The sequence below is a fragment of the Pituophis catenifer genome, unplaced genomic scaffold, assembly GCF_029215685.1.
Source record: "Pituophis catenifer annectens isolate HBS135680 unplaced genomic scaffold, rPitCat1.0.hap2 SCAF_2, whole genome shotgun sequence".
NCBI lineage: Eukaryota > Metazoa > Chordata > Lepidosauria > Squamata > Colubridae > Pituophis > Pituophis catenifer.
Genome location: NW_027256882.1, coordinates 260,957,228 through 260,962,984, shown reverse-complemented (window position 1 = coordinate 260,962,984; position 5,757 = coordinate 260,957,228).

The following is a 5,757-nucleotide window of genomic DNA, read 5'->3' as shown; positions in this document are numbered from 1 at the left end:
GCAGGCGAACAGAATGAGTAGCAGATGAAGTGAGACATCTTCAGGCATCAAGAGGAGGAAGAAGAGAGGCACCCTGGAGGCAACCAGCCCATAATAGGTCCCACACTCTCCTGGCCTGATATTGACAAAGCCTCACCCACACTCCCAATTCCATCCATTTCAGCCCACTAAGTCCTAGTGAGGATACTCCCAGGAAGCACCTTTAGAAACAGCCACTTCCCTGAAGAAAGTGGGCAAATCACGTGGATGTTTGGAAAGGAGTCCTTGGCTTTTGTGAATTTCTTATTTGGACTTTTTCTTTGAGGTTTTTGTCTACTCCATGTTCACTGGGGAATTCTGGGAAGGTGTGAAGTCCACACATCTTAAAGTTGCCAAATTTGAAAAGCACTGCTTTAAAATAACAACAGTAACAGGATAAAGAGGTTTTCCATGCAAAGCACATACCAAGCAAATGACTGCTGTTCCAAAATACCAAATGCATCACAAATATTGGTTGTTTGGAAATCTTGGCAAGTGGAGAGGAGACAAAAACAGATATTCTGATTTAGGTAGAGGAGGCATCAAATATCAAAACATGTCCCTAAATTTAGGCCAAAGAAAGATTAAATAATCCATTATTAATATTTATATTGAAGAAAGGAAGTTTGAAAATGTAAAAACCCAAGATGTTTAGGATCAATAAAAGCAAATCGATACTTTAGCAGAGAAGTCTTGAATTAATCAAAATGCTTTCTATCAAAATTTGTGCAGGACAGCCCCAAGAAAAATGATGGCTAACATCTGAGATTACACATCCCAAAACATTTTCCAACTATTGCTCTCACGAAATAACATATTCAATTTTTAGATGCTCTTTGAGTGTTTTTTTTTTGTTTATGGGAAGATCTTTTTTTTAAAAAAAGAAAAAGCTATATATGCACTGGATGAAATTCATAAAATATTAGAATCAGATGATCCTTCCTTTTAAAGAAGGACTATAGATTCTTCCAAATTTTGAGTTGAGTATCTAGTCATTTTGGACCAATTCTGTCATTTCATGAGTAGAAATATAGCAACGCAAACTGAACTAGGATTGCACAATTGAAGCTTTTGAAAACAGGGAATGTTCCCTGTATTTGCACAAACATTAGACTAAAATGTACATGACAACTCTGTGGTTTGGTGATTGGATACATGCTACTGAACACATGAACCACAAACTACTCATCCATATATTAGCTTAGTATGAATCCACTTCTTTCTTGTGCTTTAGTATGTCTTACGAACAGAAATTTGAATTGAATAAACCATGGTTCAGTAATCAAGGAGCTATTGTGTGAAACAAACTGCACTCCAACACCCCTGAATATTTAGCTTCGATCCCATCCTCACTGGAAATGGCTCATCATAATTAATTTTGCTGCAAATATCATCTAATAATGTTACATATTTTTAAAACTGAATTACATGTATAAAATCCTCTTTATGACCAACTTTTTGCCATTTTAAACTGTACAAAATACAAATATAAGGAATAATAGGTATGGATAATACAATGACATTACAAAATTATGAATTACAATTAATCTTTTAAAAAGAAAAAGTTTGTTAGGGTAATATAAGGAAAATGAAAAAAAATTAAATATATATTAAAAAGTTAAAATCACCATTATTAAAAACTACTTCCTTACAAATTGTGCACTTCCTTCCCATTATACCCTGGCTGTTGATTGCAACCAAAATATTAGGAAATATTTTTGATTTCTATTTGAATCCTTTAGTTTGATTTTTCTTTCTCCCTAAAAATCATGCTCTAGATGTCTCACATTTGTCTTTTGATGTGGTACATGATACATAAGGGATCATTCTTGTTTTAAACTTCTGTTATGAATATATTTTGTTACTTTCACCATTACTGGATATTCTCCAAAGTTTCTAGCCTGATGTGGTCGGTGAAATAACTCTTTTCCAACTTTTTGCCAAATTTGTTCTTGCAGCCATCAACATGTAATTTAATAAATCATATATATTTTTGTCTTTATATTCTGGAACAATCCTAGTAAAAATATTTGAGGTTTCAATTCAAATTGTGTGTGTGTGTGTGTGTGTGTGTGTGTATCTCCAATGTTTTTATATTTACTTTAAAAAAAATTGGTAGAATTATCTACCATCTGTAAAACATTTTTACCCATTTTCCCCTAGGTTATAACTTGGGGTAAATGTTATTTTTTAAAAAAAACATCTTCCAATTGTTGTACCACTCTTGCTTCTTTAAAAACTTGCATCCCCTTTATCATGCAAACTTTGACTTGCTCTGTCTCTATATATTTAATAACAGCTTATAGATTTATTCAGATATGCGATCTTCATTCTGTATGAATATTTCAAATTCCGCACTTTTCTTCAAGTCCCTCCTTTCTCAAGGTCACTTTTTTATTTTTAATAATTTGTAAGCATCTCAATTATGATACATTCTTAACCTCACCGTGTCATTCTTGCTGTTGTACCATTAAACTATTTCTGCACTCTTAGTACGCCATATCGGGATACTAATTACACCTGTTGTAATTATCCCTGCAAGCATCCGAAGGTGAGGCTAGTGATTCATCTTAAGGAGTTCCATGGTTTCGTCGAACTTCGTCTTATAATATGTCCTGTCAGATTTCCGGAGTTCTCCAGTCTTGGGCAGGAACGAGTGCGGCGACTCTCCAGCATTGCACAAAACTACCCAACTTCTCCCAGGCGTCAGTGGTTTTAAGGAGCACCGCTGCAAATAACCGAAGGGTGCTTAAAGCAGCGGCAACTTCGCCTCTGGCCGGATCCGCTAAGATGGCCGGGGCAGGGCAAGCAAACGAGGCGTACCGCCCACGCCCACCAGCGACCCTTCGCTCCCCGGCCCCCGAGACGGCATCTGGGGGAGCCTATGGCAAAAGTGATGGGGCTAGGATCAGCCAGATGGAAAGGCACTGGGCAGAGAGGGCCTCCCCCCCCCACCTCTGCCTGAGAGAGGCGACCAGCGCCGAGCCCCTAATCACCGCTAGTTTCGGCCACCGAATTGCCTGCGAAACGTCGGTCCGGAGAACGAGGAGGGCCGGCGGGAAGGAACAACGCACGCGCACATGCATCTGCGGGGTTCCGGTTTCTTTGTAGGCAAATGCAGATCAGATGGGGACCGTGGATTCATCAAAACGAAATTACACTCTGCAGCTTAATGTATACAATGGCATGCGAGCTTCATTAGGAGAGCCACATCCGATTTGGGGAGCGGGAGGTGAAGCCAGCTGGATCGCAGATTAATACATGGAGCAGCAGAGCCGCCCTTTTTCTTTTTCCTCTCTCCCCTTACCTCTTCGCAAATAGGACACTCTGAATCTGTTTACCGGAAAGAATTCCATCTGTAAATTGTCAGAGGCTAATTGAATTGAGGAGATAGGCCTAGAAATTGGATATGGGGTCTTTCCGGGAACCAGAATGGAGGTGGAAGCTGATGGTTCACTCCTATCGAATAAATCAGTGTTCTTCTTTTAAAACCTGCAAAGTCTCACTTGCTAAACGTTATTCTGATGATTTCCCAAAGCCATGTGTTTTTGCCAATACATTACATTTTGTAAACTTACCCTTTGCTATCATTGTGGTTCAGGAATCTCAGCTTAGCCTACAATTTTGAATTTCTTGGTATTTATCACCTCAGTATTAACCATGATAAGACAATATTATTAAGATCAAAGTTATTGGATTATCACGGAGACACCTACAAGGAATAGTGTTGAAAAGATCAGTAGACAACATGTGTTCGCATAACATGTTCTTTTTTCTTTCTACCCTAGAGCTAAAATCTGCTGCATCTTTAACTGATGAGTAAATTCTATTAACTTAATGGGATTTAGTTCTGAAGTAAACATGTGCATATATATATGTTGCACAAATGTAAACAGAGGGGAAAAAATCTAATTGTTTTGTTCTGAATATACTGCAGGGGGTATGGCTGGCAGGCAATGCTTGACGATATCCTACATTGCATATATGCCCATATCGCTCAGGAAATACACACTGTATATACTGTAATAGTGAATTCTCGCTACTGCAGTATAATGTGTATTGTAAACTGTCATATAACGTGCATTGTTATTGCTTAGTGGCAGCCATTCAGACAAGCCCTAGCAGAACAGAGAGGGAGAAGACAGAAGCAGATGATGCTATGGGCCTTACTGAGGCTTCTCTGCCTTTCGCCCTCCACAGCTGCCACCTAGTGGCATCCATCAGGCTGCTGAATTCTTTCTCTCAATTCTTGTTAAAGAATTTGTAACTTGAGGAATGAGGGCCTGAAGGCTTTTCTTTGTGGAAGAATGGTTTGTGTGGGGATTCAAAAGGATGGCCTATCTTGGCCTCCTTATGGACGGGTTTAGCACGCTTCAGGAATAGCAGCACCATTGAATAACGTGATGTGAGAACACTGGCGCAGTAAACCCCTGTCCGAAAGAAGCTGTTGGATTACCATGCAAAACAGTTCTGCCAGGCCAAAGCAAATTGGCAGGCACCATTTGAATACAGGTTTAGCGTTATCCCAGAAGTGGGTTAGAGCTGTCCCAAAGCCCCCCAAACAACAACTGATATGTATGGGGAGGGTGTGACCTAAAGAAGCACCTTGCTGTCTCTCCATTGTACTTGGTTGCATACTAGTAAGGAGGAAAAGCTCCACTTGGAGTCCCATTCTTGATGTGAATGTATACAAAGGATACTCATACCACTCACATATAACAAAACTACCATCTCAAACAGTGATGGTCATAATCCTAATCTGTTGGAAAACAGTGTGTGTTTTCAAGACAAAACGAGCCAGTCTTATCATTAGGACAGGCCAGCAAAAATTCATGTGGAGAAGAAATATAGAGAAAAAGAGAAAGGGAAAAGTGATATAGAAACACTGGAGAATAGACCTGTGCCATTTCAAGGACAATGCAGCATTCCTTAAGGTAGTATGCTACCATCAGCTATAATGGACAGTGATGCCATGGGTATTAAAGGATATGTTGCCAGGATCTGCACAGGGGATTGAGAGGAATCATATTGTACTTTGCTTTAAATCAGTAATTCTCAACCTTGACATGTTGGCTGTGGAATTCTGGGAGTTGAAGTCGACCCATCTTAAAGTTGCCAAGTTTGAGAAACACTGCTTTGAGCAAGAAGATATAACTTGGCCTGGCCATGTAATGTTTACAGTAATATTATTTTAGACTTTTCATCTTCCATGTTCTATACCTACAATTCCTAGGGAATTGCTATGATCCCTGACCACTGTCTTATGACTTTAGAAATAGTGGTCTAAAACTGGCCTGCCTCCACTTCACATCAATATATCATTAATTATTCTTGGAATAAATTCAAGTGATTATTTTGTCAATTTGTTCTCTGGATGTTGTTTTGGGTTGGTTAATGTATGGCTTTTAGTATTGCCGAACAAGTAACATTCAAAAACATCGCATCGCTTCAAGTCATCTTAGCAACAATGCATGGATGAACTTGTGATATTTGATATGCTACAATCCAGATGTAGATTGCTTAATTGAGAATTAGGGCATCATGTAAGATACTTAAAACTTAAAGATGATGTCATTCGACTCACTGCTTCCCAGTCATTAACAATGCAGGAAAAAAGACAAAATTGAGTATTAATCCTATCAACACTTGTGAATGCTGTTTGTCTACATGGAAAGGGATCTAGTCCTATAAAATGAAGCAAATTTTCACTGATGTACTTTCCAAAGTTTTTACTTAGCA